This window comes from Phascolarctos cinereus, unplaced genomic scaffold (assembly GCF_003287225.1).
Source record: "Phascolarctos cinereus isolate Bilbo 61053 unplaced genomic scaffold, phaCin_HiC Scaffold_7;HRSCAF=346, whole genome shotgun sequence".
Taxonomy (NCBI): domain Eukaryota; kingdom Metazoa; phylum Chordata; class Mammalia; order Diprotodontia; family Phascolarctidae; genus Phascolarctos; species Phascolarctos cinereus.
This window is the reverse complement of record NW_027556180.1, coordinates 77,532,619-77,557,124: the sequence shown is the minus strand read 5'-3', so window position 1 is coordinate 77,557,124 and position 24,506 is coordinate 77,532,619. Positions and strand designations below refer to the sequence as shown.

The 24,506-nt window shown below is 36.9% G+C and overlaps 1 protein-coding gene across 16 annotated transcripts in view; it reads left to right on the top strand.

Annotated features, from left to right (window-relative positions):
* Positions 1 to 24,506, top strand: part of MAP2 (microtubule associated protein 2) — a 372,733-nt gene that overhangs the window by 171,917 nt on the left and 176,310 nt on the right. For 15 of the 16 annotated variants that reach the window (XM_021008691.2, XM_078147423.1, XM_078147429.1 and 12 more), the window contains one exon: positions 16,076 to 16,143. The gene's annotated coding sequence lies outside the window, so the exon portion shown is untranslated. Of the gene's footprint in view, positions 1 to 15,412; positions 15,803 to 16,075; positions 16,144 to 24,506 lie in introns of those variants that run through there. The other variant, XM_078147424.1, reaches the window with a different exon arrangement.

Genomic DNA, 24,506 nt, shown 5'->3' with positions numbered 1-24,506 from the left:
TTTTTTCCTGTAATTAATGATTTCTCACATTTTAGAGTATCCTGTCTATTCTATTTTTAGAACCAAAGGGCTGATGGTATTAATAAAATAGCAATATGAATTTGTTTTGAATTCTCCTTTTGTAAAGTAAACAATCAACTTCTAATTATGTATATTATTGGAAAGCCACATCATAGCGGGCCCAAAATGGTGGATAATGAAAACAGTATTTCTCTTTGTTCTCTTAGTATGTATTTCTGTATTTATATTTAATCATCAGAGTATTTGGTGTGAGAAAATTTATAGCTCCTTAAGTAAACAAACAGAAATGAATCTATACTATTAAGAACTAACTCAAGAAGACTTAGAAAGTTGTTTAGCTGCAAAATATTTCCCTGTTACTGAAAAGAAAATATAGCTATAAGACACCTTTAGTGTTCAATACATTGTGCTTGATACTGCATGAGATAAACATTTTAGAGAAGAAAAAGTATGTCCCTTCCCTCAAGAAGCTTGCAGTATAGCAGAGGAATTATACCTAAAAATAATTAAGTAAATGTACATTATGTGATAAGTGTAAAAAATATCAAAATAAAACAAATAAATCTTTACCAACCAATAGAGCCTGGGGCACGGTGATAAGTTGGGGAGCAGAAAGGAGCAAGAGAGTCTTCTTGAGGGAAGAGGCATTTAAATGACTTTATAGGACAGTGACAATTAGAAAAGAAAGCAGGAAAACAAATGCGATTGATTCTGCAGAGGTGGAATGGAGAAGACTTAATAAATGAGAGGTAAAGAAAGAAAAGTCAAAGGTAAGCCTCATTGTTATAAGCACGAGAAACTGAGTGAAGGGTATAAACCACCAAATCCACATTGCTACAGATGGAAAGAGTGAAGAAAGAACTGACTCAGGGGAAGGCCATGTCATTGTCCATGATCTTTGAAAGACAGGGAGAATAGATGAGATGCCATAGTACTAGGAAAGGTACATATCCCAGTTTTCCAAAAACAAACAAAAAAAGAGTAAAATCTTAAAGATATAGATGGATTGACTTCAAGGCCAGGCAAAATTTTAGAATATATAATGAAAATGATGATTTGTGAACATGTGGACAGTGAAGCCATCAATGCTCACAAAGAGCTTCACCAAAAACAGGGCACTCCTAACTAACTTTCTCTTCTTTCTTTCTTTTTCTTTCTTTCTTCCTTCCTTCCTTCCTTCCTTCCTTCCTTTCTTTCTTCCTTCCTTTTCTTTCTTTCTTTCTTTCTTTCTTTCTTTCTTTCTTTTCTTTCTTTCCTTCTTCCTTCCTTCCGTTCTTTTTCTTTTTTCTTTCTTTTTTCTTTCTTTTTTCTTTTTCTTTTTTATGTTTCTTTCTTTGTTTCTTCCTTCTTCCCTCCCTCCTTTTCTCTCCCTCTCTCTCTCTCTCTCTCTCTCTCTCTCTCTCTCTTCTCTCTCTTTCATGATGTTACTACACTAGATTGCAGTAATGCTGCTATACACATTGCCTATTTCCAACAAAGTATTTAACAAATTTTCTTATGGTATCCTTGTAGGCAACATGAAGAGATATGTCTTTTTTTCTTAGAGTTTTTCTACTTTGCCACAGAGAAGAGAATTAAGAGCAACAAGGGAGATAAACAGATTTAGGTTCAAAGTAAGGAAAAAGTTCCTAACAATTAGAGTTATATATGCTGGAGTGGTCTGAATTACAATGTAATCATTTCCCTTCCCCTAAGTCTCCAAAAAAATAGTCTTGGATAACCAGTTGTGATTATGTTGTAAACAGGACTGCCAGTCCTATTTCTTTGCAAACCCTTTCTTAACACAGTGCCTGACACATCATAGGTGCAAAATAAATATTTGTTGATTAATTGATTACTGAGGTAGTTAGTTTAGCCAGACCTCTGAGGTCCATTTCAGCTGTGATTCCATGAAGTCAAAAGAAGGTACAGGTTGTGGGGAAGGGGATAGTTTAGAAGTAAAGTTAGGACTGAAGATAAAAGTGTGAGAGTTATCTGCTTAGAGGTAGTTGGTGAAATATAATGAAGGGATGAATGAGATTGCCAGGAAAAAGGGTGTGAAGAGAAAGAAGAGAATAAATGAGAGCCATAGACAGACCCTTGGGGAACACTCTCATTAAGGGAACTGGAAAAGGATAAAGAGTCAGTGGAGACACTATTTATTACATCTCTAAATTTTGGAAATTGCTACAGATGAGCTATGTCCCAATTATCTTCTCTTGCTCTTAATTTTTTCTCTTTCTGATTCATATCTTCTCTGATTCAGAAAGAGATAATTAAATGTTATTTAAAATTCTTTCTGCTGGATTAAATCTCTATGGTAGAACAAAAGTAAATAAGAGATAAAGTATTTAACAAAAGAATCAGATTCAGTTAAATTCAGTAGAAAGTAAGCTTACTGAAAGTAGGGACAACTTGGTTTTGTCTCTATAGTTCATATATTTTCCATAGTGCTATTTATGTATGTGTGTAAATATATATCTGTATACATATGTATGTATGTATGTATATACACATGCGCACACACACACAAACATGTGTATATGCATATATATATCTCTTTTTAATTTGGTCAAGATCTGTGACTTTACTGATATAGAGCAGTCCCAAAGTGAAACCCTCATTCAACACTTCTATCACTAATCAAAATCTTAAAGTTCAGTTTACTATGTTATATACTTGTACTCACGCTTATTGAAACATGATTATTCTTTTTCTTCTCTCTTGCCTACAAAAAGTCCCTGCCTGTCAAAGAAGAATAAACAAACACACATATGTGTGCATATGTATGTCCAGCTGTGTGACTTACTAGCTGTGTGACTCTGGGCAAGTCACTTAACACCAACTGCCTCACACACAAAAAGAGAGAGAGAGAGAGAGAGAGAGAGAGAGAGAGAGAGAGAGAGAGAGAGAGAGAGCGCAAGAAAATTAGTTGCAGATTAGCAACTAATTTGTAATTTGTAGGTTTAGAGAGTTGCCTACAGCCCTGAGAGATTGAATAGTTTGTGTAGGCAGGACTTGGAGTCAGGTCTTCCTGACTCACTGAGGAGGTGGTACCTGAATTAATCCTTGAAAGAAAATAAGGATTCCAAAAATCAAAACTAAGCAGGAAATATACTACAGTAATGGGAGGAAGCTGAGCAGGTAAACAGGGGTGGGAGATGGAATGTCAAGTTCAGGGAACATCTAATAGCTTTTAGAATGAGTATAAGAGAATAATGTGAAATATAGCTGAAAAGGTGGGTTTGAATCAGCTTGCAGAAGACCCCAAGTCTTAAGCTGAAGAGTTTACATTTTATCCTAGAGGAAATGGGGAGCTGTTGCTGGATTTTAAGCAAAGCAGGGGTGTGGTCAGACTACACATAAAGCAATCTCTTAGCACCTTTTTGGAGGATGGTTTGGAAGATAGAAACAACAATTGGGAGGTTATTACAACATTGCAGGTAAGAGGAAAGAGTTCCTGAATTAAAGTGGTAGCTAAGCAAATGGGACAGACATGAGATATGTCTGATAGGTAGAAGTTACTTGGACAACTGACTGGAAATGGGGGTGAGTGAGAGGAAGAATCTAAAGAAACTATTAGATTACGGACTTCTGTGATTGGAGACATTATAGGTCCCTCAATAGGAAGCCTTCAGAGGATGGGCAATTTTAAGGAGATGGATTTTTAATTTTATTTTCAATGTTGAGTTGGAAGCATCAATGAGGCATCTAGATAGAGATGTCCACTGGGCAATTGAGTATATGGAACTATCTTGAGATTATAGATATATGTATGAAATATCTGTATATATGTAAATGTATATATATATATATATATATATATATATATATATATATATATATTACATGTGCATATACACACATGTACATATATATGCATTACCTATATACATATCTTTGGAAGCTATGTCTGCAGAGATAACGATTGAAAAAGTCAGTAACTTAGTCAGTGATCTTATATTAAATGCTTACTGTATGCCAGATACTGTGCTAAACACTGTGAATACAAAGAAAGGCTGTGTGTGTGTGTGTGTGTGTGTATGTGTGTGTTGTGGGGTGTGGACAATATTTAAATAGCTAAGTGCATACAAAAGATATACAAATTAGATGGAAATTAATCTCAGAGGGAAATTCACTAGGAGTTGGAGAGACTAAGAAAGGTCATTTACAGAGGTATAATTTGAACTGAGTCTTGAAGAAAGTGAGGAAACAAAAATGAAGAAGTGGGAGAGCATGCCAGGCCTGGGGGATGGTCAGCATAAAGGCACAGAGACTGGAGATAAAGTTTCATGTCTGACAATTGTGAGTAGACTAAGATAGCTGAATCATGGAGTGAGTAGAGGGGAGTAAAGTGTAAGAAAGGTGGAATTCTAGGAAGAGGTCATGTTATGAAGAGCTTTAAATACCAAGTGGAAAAGTTTCTATCTGATCCGATAGGTAATAGAGAGCCACTGGAACTCTTGTGAGGATGGGTGACATGGCAAGATCAGGGCTTGACTGAGTGAAGGATGGAGAGATTTGAAGCAAAGGAGACCAGCTAGACAGTTAGAAGGCTACCTGGAAAAAAAAGAAGAAAGTAAAGTCCAGTGGGTGTAGGATACCCAATCTTTGTCAGCAAGAGGTAGATGATGCTCTAGCAAAAGAGACCAAGAAAGAGAAATCTGATTGATAAGTTCCAGGAGAGGGAGGTTTCCAGAGAATCTCAGGGGGTAGAAACTATCCAGGAGGACAAAGTGCTCAGTAATATGCAAAGCTACAGAAAAGTCAGAGACAGAGGACAGAGAAAAAGCATTTAATCATTTATCAATGAAGGCATCTGTAGCTTTTGAGATAGCAGTTTTGGTAGAAGTTAGGTTTGCAAGAGAGATTGCAAGGATCTCAGAAGTGAGTGGGTTGTGAGGAAGGAAACTATTGTAAATAATTCTTTTGAAATTTGATAGTGAATGGGAAGGAGGAAATAGAGATCTCTTTTGTTCAGTCACTTTTCAGTTGTATCCAACTCTTCATGATCCCATTTGGGGATTTTCTTGGCAAAGATACTGGAGTAGTTTGCCATTTCCTTCTCCAGATCATTTTACAGATGAGGAAACTAAGTCAAACAGAGTGAAGTGACTTGCCCAGGGTCACACAGCTAATAAGTGTCTGAGGCCAGGTTTTACCTCAGGAAGAGGAGTCTTCCTGACTCCAGGCCTGCCACTCTATCTACTGTATCATCTAGTTGCCCTAGAGATCCCTACCAATACCTCATAGAAACTTGAGGTTTCAAGTGGTGGTAGAGTCAGGTAAAAATTATTTTTTAAGGATGGGGATGCAATAAACCTCATCATGCAGAGAGCAGAATCCAGAAGAGAGAAGAATCCAAGAGAGAGGCTGAAGTTGGGAAGAATCAGTGGTTAAAGTTCATAAAAATGATGGGGAAATGATAAGGTCAAAGTAAAAAAGTAAATGGAGAAGCCTTGGCAAGGATCAGAGAAGATATTCTTCTTTAGAGTCTAGAACAAACATGGGAGATTATGGGTGAAGTTATGGAGGAGTTTTGAGGTGTGGAGTAGGAGATCTAAAGGAGATCTAAAGAGATAAGCTCATCTTCCTCAAAAAATTAGAAGGTGAGTTCATCTCTTGACAGATAGAATGACAGTGGACTTGAAGAAGGAGAAGTTTATGAAAGTCACTTCAAGGAGTATATTAACACATCAATCATATATAATAAAAGAACTTCCATGCAGCAATAAGGTCCCAATTGAAATTAAAGAACATGATTTTATAATCAATTTGGTTGCATGACTTCTTCCAGCAGCGCATATCAATTTGGGAGTAGGAGTGAATGAGGAATGTAATAGAGATTACCTCCAGTCAGTGATTGACTTAGCGTGAACAAAGAGGATCATGGGTAAATGACAGAGCATGGTTGAACTACTCAACTCCAGCATCAACACTATGTGGGAAAAGGGCCAGCTAGGGGGCCCTGTAGATACAGCTCCAGGTCTGGAGTCAGGGAGACCTAGTTCCCATTTGGCTTCAAATGTATAAACCTGGGCAAGTCACTTAACTCTGATTACCTCTCCCCCACTCCCCCCCCAAAAAAAAAAGACTATGTAGGAAGAAAAGTGAGACCAAAGTATTGGATTGGGAAAAATAGAGGAATTAGGAGTCTGAATGTTTGAAGAGGCTCACCAGTTTCAGGAAACATGAAGCAGAGGTAGATATGGAAAAAGAGGATGTTATGATGAGAAATGAGAAAATTTAATAAATTAAATAAAAGAAATGGCCATGTGTTCTGGATCACTGAGATACTATCAGTGGTGTGCTGGAGTTGGTTAGTATAGGTTTGAGAAAGCAGATTGTTAAATTTTCAGTGTGAGCATTTACAGCTCAGAAATTGGCAAATGTTAGAAATCAGAGCTTGATTTATCCTTTTGTTGATTGGATTTAAGAAAGTGATGGAGAGAATTTTGACAAAGCAGATTAAACTTAAAAATGTGATTTGCATTCTTTTTTTTTTTGAGAGCTAGTTGTTACATTTACTGGCACATGCCTAGGTAGAATATAGATATGCCACTTCCCATAGTTAATGGAAGTTAATATAATTGATGAACAAGCTGTCTTAAGGGCACATCTACATGAATATGACAACCTTTATGAGAGCAGGGATGGGGGATCAGGTTAGAAAGGAAGACTGACGCCTGATGAACAAGAGAGAATGACTTGAGACCTAGTAAAGGGCAGAGATAAGGTTATCACCAAGGTCACATTGGAATGATAAAAATAGAGTGAACCTCAGGGGGCATGGCTGCTGCGTGGTGGAAGAAAAAGAGACTGCACATCCTTCCCAATTATAACAATGAACACTTAGAAAACTGTGATGTTCCATTTAATTGAACAAACATTTTATTAAATACCTGCTATGTGCAGGGTATTGTAACAGGTGCTGAAGGAAAACTAGTGTTTGATAAAATGTTGCTCTTTCCCTCAAGGACTTTATAGATGAGTAAAGATATGGTAGAACTGTAGCATATCATAAATAATAAGGGCTTCAAAGAGGTGCAAAACAAGGTGTCTGAAAGGGAAAAAAGATTATTATCAAATGAATCAGGGAAAGCTTCCTGGAAGAGTTGCTATTTGGTTTGGGCTTTAAAAGATAGGAATTCAATAGGCAAAACAGAGAAGGGAGGAAATATATGCACACACATACACACATCTATTTATTGATCACTTATTTATTTTCTATTTTGTTTATGTATCTTCCCAGATTCTTCCATTTCTAATCAAATGTAGCTTTTTGGACTTGAAGCTTTTGGATATTTGAAGATTTTCATTGATGCCTTCTTGATATGCACACTCTGCCTTCAAATCCTCTCTTGTTATGAAGAGAAACAGTAAAACAAAAGCAAAAATAATAAGGCATAGCAACTTTGTCTGATGGCATATGTGCATCATTCTGCACCTTTGTCTACCTGTTCTCTATCAAGAGGATGAAGTTGTTACTTTTTTCATCTCTGAGACTATGACTGGTCATCCAGTTAATAGAGTTCCACTGGCTTTTCTTGGTGTTTTCATTTACTTTTTTGTCATCATTCTGTATATTATTCTACTAACTTCTTACTCAGTATCAATTCATACAAATCTATCCATGCTTCTCTGAATTCTTCATAATTATAATTTCTTAGGTGCAGAGGTAGTCTGTTATATCTATGTGCCAAAACTTGTTCTTATATCTATTCCATAGCCACCTACTTTTTTTGCTAGTAGTAATGATTATTTATTGACTGTTTGAAAAATGTAAGATGGACAGGTGGGTAGTTTAAAGAAAATTACTTATTTAGTTGCTAGAGATTTTTTTAGCTCTTTGTTTGCCATTGTTAATAGCCCAGCTCTACAACATGCTGCATTTTTTTACAGTGGCTTATTTTGCCCCATTTTATCCATGTTTGTTACTTAAAAATTCAAAAAGTCAGCATTTAATTTGAATTTGTCAGTGAATGCAGGAAAGAACTCAGGCAGTTGTGTCTTCAGTCCCTTGGATGAATCATAGAGTATTGCTTCCTATTAAATAAGGCTTCACACTCACCCACTTACACTCTCACATTCACTGGCTCAGTTGCCCACTCAGGAACATCCACCCACCCTTGTAGGGTAGCCCTCTTTACAGAGCATATGTGCTAAAATGTCCAAAAGAAAAGGATGTAGGTATTTGTAAAATACCCACATTCAGTTATCTCAGAAGAAAGAACTCACGCTCTTCCTTCCAAATTCTGGAAATAAGGTTTACACTCAAGGTATCTGCTTCCTCACCACCTACTCTCATTTTTCAACTCTGAATCTGTTCCCACCACTCTATGGAAATCGTATTTTCCAAGGTCACTGAAAACCTTCTCATCAGCAAATTCAGAGCTCTTTTCTTTAGTATCCATCCTTCTTATCTTCTTTTTAGAGAGAAACAGTAATAGTGAATGCTGCTCTAGGCTTCACCCAAGAAAGAACTGGAAATCTCTTCTCTAACACTGTTTCACTCAGCCCCTCTGAGCTTCAGTTTCCTTATCTCTAAGTGGAACTAAAATTGGTTTTAATGCCTATACCTCAGAGGTAGGGGAAGATAATGTATGTAAGGTGCTTTGCAAATCCTACAATGATATATAAATTTCAGCTATTATTTTTGATCATTTTCCTCTTCTTGACACCATCTCATTGCATGAATTCCACAATACTACGCTGTCATGGTGCTCTTTCTACTCATTTGGTGCTTCTTCATCCTCCTTCCCCCTATAAATACGAATATCCCCTAAGGTCCATGACCCTCACCTCTTCTCTCTCAACAATCTCTTTGACAACCTCATGTGGCTTTCAGTGATCTATTTCTATATTTGTATCTTCACCCAACCTCTCCTGAGACCTTTAGCCCAACATTGCCAACTGTGAATTGTAAGTATGTTGACCTGGATGTCCTATTTCCAACTCAAATTCACATATTGAAAACCAAACTCATCATCCTATCTACACAATTTCTTCTTCCAAACCTCTCTCTTTCTGGTAATGGTACCACCTTACACACATAACTCAGGCTTGTGGTTTCATAATTTGACTCTTAGTGGTAATGCAGTCCAGCATGAAAGAAAAAAGATTGGCCTTAGGGTCAGAGAATGTGGTTTTAAATCCCATATTTCTACCTGTATGACCTCAGACAAGTCACTTGACCTCCCTAGGCTTCAGTCTCTTCATCTATACATAGCAGTTGTACTAGGTAACCTCCAAGGCCTCTTCCAGTTCTAGATAAGTGATCATATGATTCTGTGAGAAGTAATTGAGCTTATTTATAGTTTTTAAATAGATTTTTGTATGTTATTGTCATTCCAAAAATATAACAATCCAGTTCAAATGGCTGTATAGAGATAGTGACTTTAAGGTGATGGTGGCCCTTTATGAAATGCTTGTTTTCTTAATTCAAAACTTAGATCATAAAATGGTAGGATTAAAAGAACAAAGTCAAAGTTTGCCTAACATGTTTATGGAATAATCTTGTCTAGAGAGAAAGATATGATGAGATAGAGGGACTGAAAGAAAAGGGTGATGCCAAGGTCTTGTGAGTTGGTAACCAGGAGAATAGTGGTACCAATCAGTGACGCTGGAAAAGAAGATGAGTTTGGGGACAAATGACAAAAATGTGATTTTTGCAAATGATATGTTTGAGATAACAGTCTGGCCCCCTCAGACAAGATGATGCAAACCATTTTATTGTTCCATTAATCTCCCTCCCTCCCCAAACAGTTAAAATATCTAAAAAAGAGTTGGCAGATATAGACATGGAGCCTGGGAGGAAGGCCAGGCGTAGATAGAGAGATTTTGGAGTCATCAGCAAATAGGTAACAGTAGAAACCAAGGTCATGGATGAGCACTTCAAGGGGTGGAGGTTTATTAAAGGACAAGAGAAAGAGATATTGAAAGAGAACCACAATATTTTAGTGTTGTAGAAGTGGAACGGTGAGTTTAAAAAAATACAATGTCCTACGTAACTAAAAGATTAAGGAAGTATGAGGCCACGACAGTGGCATTGCATTCAGTAATAAAGAGGCCATAGGTTATCTTGAATTTTTTTTTTCATTAGAAGAGTGCTGACAAACAAAACTGCAATGTAGCTAGAAGGGGCAGCCCAACTGCAATTTTTCTTCAAGCTAGAGGATATATTTTTATGTTTCAAAAAAGAGTATGAAGAGCCATTGATAGTGAAATAAAATTTTGAAGGCTAAAGGGATACATAGAATCAGGATCCCTTCAATTCTGAGAAGGCATGGAATTCATCCATTATGCCTGAACATAATAGATGCTTAAGAAATGGTTGTTGAATTGAATTAAGATGTAAGTGAAATGGACCAGAAGAAGAGAAGAAACAACTTGTCCTCAGAGATCAGAAAAGAAAATAGCACACTATTTGTACTCTGTACTGTTGCCAGTCTGTTTTACTCTAATCATCTTATTTTCATGATCAACATTTGAAAGTACATGCATTTAAATTAAATCTTTTTGTGTGAAACTCAAAAAGGGAATATGAAGACCTATATATGTATGTGTTTAAGTATTGTTAAATACATACGTATTCATGGTCAATATGTCAAGAATTTGTGATTTCATTGGTGCCATATTTATGTAGATGGGTTTTAAAAGAATTGCCTCTTGTTGAGTAAGGTTAACTGACTTGATTATGGTTCTAAAGCTTGTAAATGTCAGAGGCCATGATTTGAACCTAGATTTACTTTTCTACAAGCTCAGCACTCTAACGGGCTCTTCAAAACTAGTTGAAAGACTAGATTCAAAAAGAGCTGATCTAGTGTACCAGAAGACTGTGTCTGTCTGGTAAACATTTTTGTCAATGTCTGAAATGAAATTATAGATGACATGTTTCTTAAAAGCTCAGCTGACATGAATCTAGAAAAACTAGCTAATATGTTGAATGACAGAATTAGGTTTCAAAAGATTTTGACAGAGTGAAATGATGGGCTGAGTCTAATAGGATGAAATATAATAGGAATAAATGTAAAGGACTGCATTTAGGTTTGAAAATGCAACTATATAAGCCCAGAATTGGAGTGGGAGGATCACAGTTCTTGGGGGAAAGATTTATTAGGCCTTTTAGCAGATGGTAAGCTCATTATAAATCAGCAATATGAAATGGCACCCAAAAAGTTAACTCAATCTCAAGTTGTTTATGTCTGAATGTTATGTTCAGTTCTGGCCAATATACTTTAGATTGGATATTGACAAATTTAGATGTTATTAGAGGGGAGGTACCAAAATGATGAAGAGACTTGAAACTAGGGGTATGCTGGAGTCAACTCACATAGGTTTAGATTGTTAAATTTTTGGTGTTAGTCATTCTGTCAATAAGCATTTATTAAGTATTTCCTTTGTGCCAGGCACTGTGTAAAGTGCTGGGAATATAAATAAATGCACAAAGAAAAGATATCTCCTGCCATCAGGAAGCTTACATAATAATGAGAAAAGACAAAACATAAAAAAACAAGCTAAAAGGGTGGATGGGGGAGGGGAAAGTATGTACAAGAGCATGGTAAAGAAAGTCCTTTTGAAGACGAGCCAGCAATTCATTATGGTGAGAGATAAAGATAGCTTTGGCTTGGGCCTCTTCCTTAAATTAAAGGATTAGGGAAGAATCAACCAATCAAAAGGTGAGGCTTCAGGGGAAGAGAATACTTCCAATATGTGAAATAGTCCAAGTGTGGAATGAGCTTCCAGGGTGAAGAAGTTTCTATGTCATGGCTGAGAAAGTCCTATGGAGATGAGTTGGCAATTAAGTGTAGGGAGAGTTGAATGTACCTTTCACTTGGGCTTCCTTAAGTTGGAGGTTCTGAGAGGAATTAGTCAATAAGAAAATGAGGACCCAGGAGTGAAGAATATTTTCCATGGGGTGATGGGGAATGGCTCACATAATTACCTTCAGTTATTTAAAGATTATGAAATAAATGTGTTCTGCTTTACAAAAATCAACTCTGGACTACGGATTGAATTGTACGGGCTGATTTTGCCCCAGTATGTCAGAACTTCCTAAAAAGCTATCTCTCTGAACAGTCAAATCAAGTCAATAAAAATTTATTAACTGTCTACTCTGTGTCAAGCCCTGTGCTAAGCATTGGGAATACAAAGAAAGGCAAAAACAACCCCTACCCTATAAAGAGTTTACAATCTGTTGGACAAAGGGCATTTGATGAGAGGCAACTTTGTGTGAGAAGAGCGGTGAAGTTGTAGTTCAGAGGACTTGAGTTCAAAGCCCAGCTTGACTTCCTATTTCCTTGTGACATTGGACAAAATAAATTACCTTTTCTATGCCTCAGTTTCCTCACTGGTAAAAGGGTGCTGTTTGATAAATTTATATCCTCTAACTCCAAGTCCAGTAGTGTTGCTATTACATGCAACCTCCCAGAGTAGGAGCAAAATGGAAGGTCATGAGTAGAAAGTTCAGTGATTAAGGGCCTTACATATTTGACTCTAGATGGTAATGTGCCTTCCTTCATTTGATTCTGTATCCCAGGTCACTTTCTACATTCCCAATCTACCTGCTTTCCACAAGATCCTATCAAGCACATTTTTTTGAGGGTTGGGAAACTGTCTGGTCCATTATGTGTCTCAGACTTGTATCTTCAACTCTTTAAAGACAGACCACATACTTACCACACACTGCTCATAGTGCTTAATTCCAGTGGTGAATGTTTATTGTTAGATTAATAGCATGTAGAATGCCTCACAGAGATAGCTGGCATATTTTAAAGAGGAAACAACTGCCCTCATTCTAGAATCACAAGTACAGCTTCTCCTTCCACCATTCTCAGAAGAGTTAGTACAGCCAGATCTAGTTAACAATGGATGAAAAGAATGAGATCACATGAGCCTGAATTACTGAATTTCTTTGGAGAAAGAAAGACATTTTTTGAAGCTGTGCTCATTCTTTCACCCCCTTAGTTTGCTATAGGGCACCTTTGGAGAATTCAGTCTTAGTTGTAAGATACCTATTTGCATCGTATCCTTGAGCAGAGAAATGAATTCTAAACTTAAGGCATAGTTTTGCCCAAAAATATGGTTTGAAGAAGTAATCCTTAGTGACAAAAATAAGCCAACAAAAACTGAGGGGCCTATAGCCCTAGAGATCATGCTTTGCCAGACACTTTTTGTAAAATTACCGAATGTTGTACATGCTTGGGGGAGCTCTTTCACTGCCTTTTCACTAGATCTGAAATTCCCTATGAAACATAGCAATGATTGCAATCTAAAGAATATGACTGATTGAACCTATACTTGAAAGACAGTGACAATATTGAGTCTTTAGAAAGAATTTTAAAAAGTAGTATAGATCAACCTGTGGGTAAACTAATCTCAAAAGTATCTTATTTGAGAAGAGCTTTGGGGAAAATTCTTAAATATGTAAAACTTGAAGGTCAGGTTTCCAGGCTTATCCACTAGTTGGGGTTCAAAAAGTTTTTACAAATATTGTAAGAGTCAGTGGTTATGTGAATGAAATGACAAATCAGTGAGGTAAACAAACACTTTTCTAACTAAATGTACTGTCAATTCCCTGGCCCCATTTATTTGGGGACCCAGCTATAAATTTAATTCTAGGATTTCACATTAGCAAAAAGGATGATATCAGGGTAGTTGAAGTGCCTAGAATATGACGATTTAGTTCAGACTCTACAAGATCAGTTCACGAAAGGTCAGTCATACCTGACTGTCAGAAAAGAAACAGGAGAGTTGATGGGAATAAGATTTAATCTAATTAATTTGACTCTTACTCACCTTAAATAGAGTTCTGAGCAAATACTAGACATGTTAGTCTATAAGATGAATATGCTGTTATTTATATAAATAAAAAAACAATTTCCAAAACAGACAAAGTATATTCCTAAAATTGGCTTTGCATGCAAATGGGATAAGAGAAGAAGAGTAAGGGCATAGCAGCAGTTTAATATGGTGGATAGAACAACACTAGAACAAGGAATCAGGAGACCTGGGTCCTCCTCAAGGCTCTACTGGCTACGTGATTTAACAGACTCATTTGTATGTGATAGTTTTACCAAATGATTTCTGAGGATCCTTCTAGCTCTAAAGTTCTATAACATTCTGGTCATCAAAGCGTTCAGCTATCAGAATGATTTAATGTATTGTGTCATTAATTTGAAAGGAGATAGGTGAAGGTAAAATTTGCTGATGAGAAAAGGTGAAGAGTAAAGGTTATTTAGAGGAGAGATCTAATTCCCTACAATGTAATCCAATGTACAGTAGAGATAGAAGGGCAGAGAGGCACAAAAAGGACCTATTTCAAGAAAGAAAGAAAATTGATAGATGAAGATCACTTCTCTTTTTATGTCTCCAAATTTCCTCTTTTGTACTCAATCCACTTTGATGATCTGTCTATTCCAAGTTCCTTCCATCCTCACCCCCACCCCTTATTTTTTCTTCCTCCTTTTCATTGCTGGTAACCATAGTGATACTTACCACAAATAGCTCTCTCAGCAATCTCCCCCTCCTTTTTTTTTCTTTTTCTTTCTCTCTTTTTTTTTTTACAACCCAACTCCTTTGATATACATTGGATTGATATTGTTAGATAATGCAATATTATATGTATGGTTTAGAGACTTATTTTATTTACCAAATTTCTTGTCCATTTCCTTTCAAAGGAAACATGGGGAATTTCCCTCTCATTTAACCTCCCTGAAGGGCAATTTAAAATGGGAATGTGCAACTGTTAATTTCGGTTGCTGGCATGGTGGGGTAACTGATTATGCCAGAGTTTCTTCTCCCTATTTGGAGCTTTGGGAATGGAAGAGCCCCTGAGTAACCAAAGGCAATCATCTCCTCTTTGCTTTAATGTGCAAACTGAATAAATGTGGAAAATGTAAAAGCGATTACCACTAAATCATGATTCAACTTTGGTCCCCAGTCCTCTGCTATCTGCTTTTTTCTCTCTCAAAAGGGAAATATTTACCTTGTAAATAATAGACAGTCACAAAGAGCTAGAATTCTGAATAAGAAATAGGCAGGTATCTCTCTTTATAAAATAAATTTTAGTCAATCCATTAGCTTTGGGTATAGGTAAGAAAATTTCCATAATTATTTTGGGTGTGTTCTGTAAAACCCAGTTACCAAATACCAAACAGAAAAAAAAAAATCCCTGTTATCCTCAATGCAGATAAAGTCTACAGTCCCCAGAAACTTCCTTTTAATCAGACCCAGTATTTGAAACCTAAGTATTAAGGTTCTTGTGCTGTCTTTTTGTGCTATAAGCCTCTGTGTGTGTGTGTGTGTGTGTGTGTGTGTGTGTGTGTGTGTGTGTGTGTGTGTGTGTATAACTGGAATGGGCACAAAGGCGACCAGATGATGACATTCATAGGATTATAAGACTGACTCCTGGGGACACACTTGGATGGATGCAATTAAAATGCCTGTCAGGCATTTGATACCAGAAGCCCCTTGACAAACTGCTAAATCTGCCAGCAGCGCAGCATCCTATTGTGAGTGAATGATGGCGGAGCTGGGTGGCTTGTCATCATTCTCGAAAATTCTGTGGCTACTGAGCTCTCTCTCCCTCTCCCACTCGCCTTATTTTCCTTTTCGCCACTGCAGGGACTTTTTCTAATTTGCAGTTTTCATTTTCCCGACACACATAGACACAAGCTGGTGGCTTGCAGACTGCGTCTGTCTAGAGGTAGACGGCAAACCAATGGATAATAACACTAGAGAAGAATGATTTTGCAGCAGTACTTGAAGAATAGGATTTGGGGGTCTTGCTGCATATGTGCCGGTAATGATTTTCTTTCAAAGGATCCATTTTATCTGATTTAAAGGTATTCTGAGGAAAATTCTGTAAAATGCAAGGATTGGAAAAAAAAAAGATGCAAGGATTGAGCCTTCTGGAAATTAAGTACTGCATTACAGCAATACCGACGAACTCAAGGCAGTTTTATTTTATGACCGGGAGGAATGCATTTGCTTATTTGTAAGCTGATTAATTTGCAATTTCAAAAATTATCTTTCTGCATCTATATTTTTCTCTTTTTTCATTTTATTTTTATAGGTTCTACAGCCTGTTGTCATTAACACAGGAAACATTGATTGGAAACTACTCATTCAGAAAATTAAAAGGTACCACATGTTATTTTTTTGATGTGTTTAAGGACGGGGGAAGCAAGGATCCATTCTTTGAGCCATCTGCATGTTTTCATTTGAATCATTCTCTGTTTTCTTAGCTTTTTCATTTGGAGGCTAAATTTAATCATATCCTACATTATCTGATCTCATATCATTTCTACACGTTATCTAAGGCTGTTTGATTATTGAGTGAATGCAAAACCAACTGAGTTGTTTGTCTATCTGGCACATTTTTGATCTGCTGATTAGTTTTGAAGGATTGAGAAAACTGTCCATGTTCTGTCTCCTTGTTGAAAATCATAACTATTAGTTGCATGTAAAAAGAAGACTCTGATACTGTATGAATATTAATGGGTTAAATTCACTGGTTTGCCTTTCCCAGGTAGAATGAATGATAGAGAGTGAATCTGAAAGCACAAGGATGACTCAGTATGGGGTTTGCAAATAAAGCCTTCTTAACCCCTTCACTGCCACTTTAACGTCTTTGTAAGGCATCTTTGTTCAAGGATCTGGCAGTATGGGTATGGAAGGAATGTGATTCATTCGCATTTCATATGCTCTTTGCAGCATGAGAAACCAACCTTGCAGAATTGTCATAAAAACAAGGGACTCTGTTCTTTTTGTCTCTTGTTACCTAAAGCCCAAGGCAAATAATATTGGTTTCCAGTTTCTGCTTGGCTTCTAGGTGTGTAAGGTGCTTTGGAGAAAGCAGTAATATGAGGATTGTTTTTATTTTAACTCTTTAAGGCTATTTTGCATTTTCACAAGCACTCCTGATGTCTATGTTCTATCTGCTTATCAGAATGAATAGCGTTCTGCCTTGCTGAGAATCAGATCAATAATGTCATTTTCATGCTTAGCTGGCATGTTTGCTTTTTGCCCCTGAGATTTTTCTCTGGCAAAAAAAAAAAATTGATAGGTTATTGTCAGAAGCATTTTAAGTAAAGGTAGTTATTTATCTTTTTGGCTTGAAAACCCCAGTGGGAGTATTTATATATATGTATACATGTGTGTAAATAATATTTCAAGAACCTGAATACAGCTTTTATATTGAATTTGCATAATTTTCTCAGGGCTATCTAGTCATCAAACCATTCATTGGTTCATTTGGCAAGCATTTGTTGAGTGCCTACTATGTGTCTATCCCTGTCCTGAATACCATGTAGTATAGAAAATAAACAGAAGACTTAGTTCTTCTTTTGAAGAGCTCTTAAGCTCTTTGGACAAAGGTCTCTGACCTCTGGGGAATAAATAGAGAAACATAGAGAGATTTTGAAAGCCAGAAAATATTAATTAAAATATTGAACAAAATCTAGCAAACTAGTCCTGCCTTGTAACTTATGAACCATCTGATCTCTTTCTTCAAAAATTAAATCCGATTTCATCATGTCTTGGATTGGGAAAAAAAATAATAAGGGCTTATTTTTCTGCCTAAACATTTGAAGAGCAAGCAACAAAGCCATAGCCCTGCCCTGCAATTCACATTTTCATTTGGAGAAGAAAAGTTCTGTGTTTTTATAAGGCACTTCTTTTTGGTAATTTTTCCCATCTAATTAAAATCTGGAAGTGGTACAAATGCCTAAAAGGAAGCTAGGCTTTCGTGATCCCAGCCCCCCATCTTCATCTTTAATTCAGATAATCACAGTAAAAAATACTAGACTATGGAGTGCTTGAGTGAATTGCAAAGACAGCTAAATTGTCTTTTTGATGGATAATCTGGCCAACATGCCATCGATAAGAACCCATAGTGCTGAGTAGCATTGTTTCTGTGTGGTAAATACAAAAGCAGTAGAGGTGCTCAACATCATCCCTCCGTGGCCTCTGCCTCAACTTCCTTGATCCATTTTCTACTGAAATTGGTAAGAATCAATGCCTGCCTTCCTTATCCCCATGGTAATGATGAACTATGTTGCCAAGCTTTTTATAAACCACTAATGAATTATGATTTCTCAGAACTAATGGTTGCTGAATAATCAAATGATGGTTGTTTACATTGCTGGAACCTGCAAGATTCAAGGGTTCTACATCTTGGTTTTCCTAATCAATACCTTATTGGCAATAGCTAAGTTGATTGCGAATTCACCCACAGTTCACCTTAAGCACTGTGTCTGCTTTTGCGACCCTCAGAGGATTTGGGCTGGACAGCAGTTTTTAATTTTGCTTTTATTTATTTTGGTTTTTTAACATACAGTTCCAACTATTTTGCCATTAATATTCTTGGGAGAAGCTGATATTCAATGGTATCAAATGAGGCAAAAATGCCACTTCTTTTATCAGTTAAGATTAGTGAGGATTTTCTTTTTCCTTTCCTTTTAGTCAGCCAAAGGACAGAAGCCAAGCTGCAGCATGAATCTTGCTGTCTGAAAGCTCCCCAAATAGTACTTTAAGCTTTGACACTATTTACTGGTCTTCACATCTCCAGCCAAGGTTTTGCTGCAGCACAGGAGAGGAGCAGTTCTCCTCCCCCCATCCCACAACATTAACAAATAAAAATGATGTCATACTTATCAGCCTATGATAATCAATCAGCAGAGCTGTTGTAACAAGATGAATAGTGATCATTGAGAAATCCTTGAAAGTTACACCAGTAAATGTCAACCTTAAATGCTTTAGGGAGAGTTCAAATTAACATAGTTTCAGGTGTTCCTAAACACATAGACATGAAAGAATGGACATTCCAGCTTTTAAAAAATATTAGCTTTGTTTATACAGGACTTCCTTCTGATACTGCAAGGTAGTTAAAAGTGAATTCTGAATATTTGTATAATATTTGTATACACATTCAGGGAATACATTATAAACTTAACTTTAACAATATTTGGATTTCAACCTATTTTGTCCTCTTACTTGGAGAATAGCTTTATTACTTGAACAGCATGAAAATAAATGATGAATTAGCATTTAAAACAAGTACAGTAATGAAAGCAGCTTCCCCAGCCTACTACCGAATTAGTGATTACAGGTCTAATTGTGATTTGTCATGAAATTGACCGGAAAATGTAGGTATTAAATTACATATAAAATACAAATATATATTATGAAGGGTTGTTTATAGTCAAGGTGGTGATATAATGAAGGTAGAAACAAAATAAAATGAAGATCATAGTGCAACAACTGCCCCTTTCACCTTCACCTGTGCTTCTGTCCACATGGTCCTAAAGAAACACCACTGGGACAGACTCTCAAGAGCTGTCCCTATCCTGCTTTCCTTGAGAGGTAGCATGCACTGGATCACTCATACATTTAGGGCCATTATACAAAAGCATTGTGCATCTGTGTGGGATAATATTCCTGTTAGGAACTCCCTAAGTCCCTATCTGTTCACTTCCTTTCTCCAACCAGGTGTACCTACTTTTCCCAAATAGTAACTCAAAAGGTAGTAACCTGAGTTACCAAAAGGTAACTCAGAAGGCTTGCTAACAAGTACCATTTTTACTGCTGATACCTACACCTGTTACTCAGACCCCATCGCAAAAATCAAAGTTCAATATCAGAAGCCATCTAGTCTAACCTGTACATTATAGTTGAGGTCCTGTGCCTAAAGTCACACAGCCAGTGTCGAAGGTGGGATTCAAACCCACATATTCTGACTCCAAAGCCAGTACTTTTGAGATCTGTCATGGTACCATGCCTGATCTATTGTTTCCTATACTCTCCATGGGGCCTTTCTCAGTCACCTAAACTTGAATCTTAGACCCTGTTGCCTCCCTGGATTCTGGACCTCTTGCCTTTTCCATCCCCGTCTAGCCTTTTGGGATGTATCTGGCCTAACTGACTTATGTTACCTACTTCTTTAGGTTCCCTCTAATGTAGTCAAGTTTCTGATCCAAGATCCTTGTCTGGTGTTGTGGTATTTTCCTTCCTCTGGACAAAGGCAAAGCAAATCATTGAATGTATTCTTTGACATCAGTATCAATCCATCCTCTGGAAAAAAAGAAAAGCCAAATTCAAAATTATTTCCTTCTTCCTTCTATAGGTATAGTAAAAGGTAACATTGACCGCATTTTCAACTTATACCCCTTTACCCAACCAGTGTTTTGATAATACTGTGCCAATACAGAGTCTTGAATCCCAACATCTTTGTGCTGTTTGATATCATGTGATTATTTTCCCACCTCAAGTATTTGTTTCACTTCCCATCTTGAAACAGGATTATGAAAAAAAAAATTCTCACTACATTATGTCTTCTCGGGTGAATTCATTCAGTTCATAGCAGCAACCCAAGCTGGTCGGAGTGATCATTTAAAGGTGTCCACAGTAATTAACTGTTCTGTACAAGCATTTCAAGTCTCTGCCAAAAAGGAAATTATGCCTCTGGCTCTAAAAGGCCTTACATTGCTGTCCTCTGCAACATATTGACCACTAGTTGTAAGTCCACTATTTTGATTTCATAACAGATACAGTGGCTTAAACATACATTGTTAGAGTTAGAAAACTGAGAACCCCCGAGAGAAACACCCCATCCAGTATAAAAAAGTTATTTGTCATAATAAAACAAGTTAATTCATTCATTGAATACAAAGAAACCAAGTAATATCTGGTAAAGGTAAGGAAAATAGCTTCTGATTACAAAATAGTAGGTTTGTCTCAGCTTAAAATAAGATAACATCATTGGCTGTTTCTGGCCTGTCTAGTCTCAGGGGTTTTCAGTAGATAAAGCCTCAGTATTTAGATAGTATTTTCACATTCTTCTGCTACTAAGTTTTAAGGAGCCAGAATTCACCCAGTAATTTCTTTATTAGTTCTCATGGTAGCTGGTCTTTTCTTGGCCTCCTTGAAAGAGTGTTCCTCTGGACAAGTGTGAATTGCTCTGGATTTCCAGATGCTACTTTCTGATTTTTTGAGGGGGCTCTGGACCTATGATTCATCTATTTATGGAACTTTCTATGTGGAAACTCCTTGCACTTATCCAGATGGGCCATTCATCTGTAAAACTTAAAAAATTAGAGAAAATGGCCTAAAGAAGTAAAAAGTACAGATAGGAGTGAAGACTTACATCCAGAACTTCCTGACTGCCCATGGCTGACCCTCTATTGCAGGGATTCCTAAACTTTTGTGTTTAAGAAGCTCCTGTGGCATTCTGGCAAAGCTTACAGAACCCTTTTTAAATGTAGAAGATAAAAATAGGATTATTAAGAAAGACCAATTGTATTGAAATAAAATTGACAAATATTTAAACCATTCTTTTTCTGTCCTTCATCCAGCTTCATCCTTAAGTACTGTTAGGATGATTCTGCTTAGTTGAATCACCAAGCTTTCTTTCTAAATTATTTATTTCACCACTAGTTTATTCTATTAGGTTATATTTCTCACAGTCCTCCACAGTCCTCCAGAATAAGAGTTTACAAGTGGTCTGATATTCTAAATGAGTGTTGCCCTTGGTTGTCTTATCTGTCCACTTGGAGAAAGTATCAACTAATTGCTTTTGAGGTGATCCATTATGGTACTCAATTTATTTTGATTGAACTTCTTTAGGGAATCTTTCTAATAAATGTGAATGTGTCTGGAGGATATATAGATAGCTCTAAATCTATGTAGATATAGACCTATCTCTCTCTATATATACATATATAAATGCAAATGTCAAACAGAGGTTATATTTGATTTTAGAGGAAAGAAAGAGTCAGTGTAATTTATTGACAAGGGGAATTCCATGGTAAGATCTGTAATTTAGGAAAATCAGTTTGGTGGATGGATGAAGGCTTGAGGCAGGGAGACGAATTTGGAAGCTATTGTGGTGGATCAGGTAAGAGTCTGATGAGGGTATGAATTAGGGTGGTAGTTGTATGAGTAGGGAGAAGGAGACAGATGTGAGAGATATTGTAGAGGTAGAAATAAAATTTGGCAACTGATAGTAATTGAGGGGTGAGAGTCTAAGGAATCAAGGATGACACCAAGTTTGAGAACCTACATGACTGAAAGCAACATGATATCCTAAACAGAAACAGGGAAGTTTAGAAGAAGTGTGGGTGTGAGTCTTGAGTGGGGGTGGGGGAGATAATGAGTTCTGTTTGGCATATGTGGAGATTGAGACGAATATTGGAGCATCTGATTTGTCTAATAGGCAGTTGGTGATGTGGGATTAGAACTCAGGAAGAGAGACTAAGATTGGATATAGAGATTTGGGAGACATCTACAGAGAGAAAATAATTACACTCAGAGTTAATGAGGTCACCAACTGAGAGAGTATAAAGAACAAAATGAGCCCAGGATAGAGCCTAGGGGTACACTCACAGTCAAGGAGTGTGATATGGATCATGAACTAAAAAAGGAAGCCAAGAAGGAACAGTCGGACAGATCAAAGAGAACTAGGAGAACAATGCCATAAAAATCCAGAGAAGAAAAAATATCCAGAAGATGATGGAAGTCAACAGTGTCAGATACCAGAAAATTTCAAGAAGGATAAGAACAGAGAAAAGGTCATTGGATTTGGCAATTAAGAAATCATTGGTAACGTCAAAGAGAGTAGTTTTGGTTGAGAGATCAGGTTGAAAGCCAGACTTCAGAGGGTAAAAAAGTAAGAGAAGAGGAAATAGAGGGGATCATTGTAGACTAATTGTTCTGGAATATTGGCTCAAAAACTTAGAGATATAGAATAGCAGGTTCAGGCTACACATCTCTACATCCTGCAAGTAATTCTGCCATGACATGATGCCGAGGCCTTTAAACATCTTTCTTGTCTTCCTTTGGCTGCTCTCCAGCTTGGAAATATCCTCACTCAAATGTTGCACCCAGAACTGAGCACGATGCTCCAAAACAAGTCTGATCAGAGTACAACAGAAATGTCACTTCTCTTGCCTTGGACACCATGCCTCTCTTAGTGCAGCCTAAGGCTGCTTTAACTGTTTGGGCTGTTCTTTCACACTATTTACTCATCTGGAGCTGGCAGATCATTTTCAGGTGAGCTCTTGTCTAGCTGCTCCTCCCCCACATAGTACTTAAGAAAATTAATTTTGAAGAAAAAAAAAGAAAATTACTTTTGAATATACATGTAAGCCTACCTCTGATTCTATTAAGTCATACTATAAGCCTACCTCTGATTCTGTTAAGTCATACTATATTTGGCTCCATGTGCTAATATTCTGTCATCCATGTTAGCTCTTTCCATTTTTGTGTCACCTGCTGTCTTTATAAGCATGAAATCTAGTGGCTTCATCCAAATCACTGATAAAGATGTTTAAAAAGTACAAGGTCAAACAAAGATCTCTGGAACACTCCACTTTCCAAGTTGAAATTGAATTGTTTATTTCATTTAGTTGAACAGTTAAATAAATTAGGAGATATAACTCAGAAGTATTCTGATCAAGAGTTTATTGCCCATTTAAAGAAGAAATGTAAGTCAAGTATGAATCCAGTGATGGCTGCCTGCAGAGGCTGATGATCATTGTAACCACTTCCAAGAAGAAATAGATCTAATGCTGTTTCAGGTCATCCTGACACACCATACCAAATTCCAATCCTGAGTGGGCATAGCCCTTTATCATTATAGACTTCTTAGTAGAAATGGCATACCTTCTAATCATAGTACCCAAGTGGAGTGACCTTGAAGAAACTGATGATTTTATTTTCGGTTACCTTTCTTCCTCAACCTTTCATCAAACTTTCTCAAATGTTTTCCCACATAATATTTTAGTTCATTATATTATCCTGAATCTGACTCATAGTTTCTCAATTTTTCTTAAACAATCAAGCAGTACCAAGGCTGTTTATAAATGTTATTTTAGCCTGATTCATTATCCATCCATACCTAGAAAAATCCTCTCAAGCCAAGGACTGTGGTGATTCAACAGTCATCCAAGCATCCGCTGTGCTTTAGAAGCCAAGTGACCTTGATACATTTAAACCCAGCTCCAGAGATTCTTCTCAATCTCGGCATTCCTGTCTTCCTGGAACAAGAATAAAAAGAGAGCTACCCATAACTCCTAAGCTTGTACAATTAGTGATTATGTGTTAAAATGTTATTGAATGAAACTTTGACTTCATAAGGCACTGCAGGGATAGATTAACTTTGCTTGGCATCCCAAGGTTTTCAGAAGATGATCAAGCTTTTAAAGTTGATTAATGACTCATTCTATTATTCTCACTTTTACTTTACTTAACCCCACTTCTTCACACACAAGTATAACATTTCTCTCACTTGGGAGCAGCCTTTATTAATTAAAAAAGCAATCCTTAAAGAAAAAATTATTGATTGCTTATTATGTGTTCAGTACTGTGCTATCTAGGACACAGGAGTATGAAACATGGTCTCTGCCCTTAGGGAATATAGAGGGTGTTTTTGAGCAAAGAAGGCATATGTCAGACAACAATAAAAACCAAAAATAGAAATGAGACCCATGGTTTCAATGATATAAGGA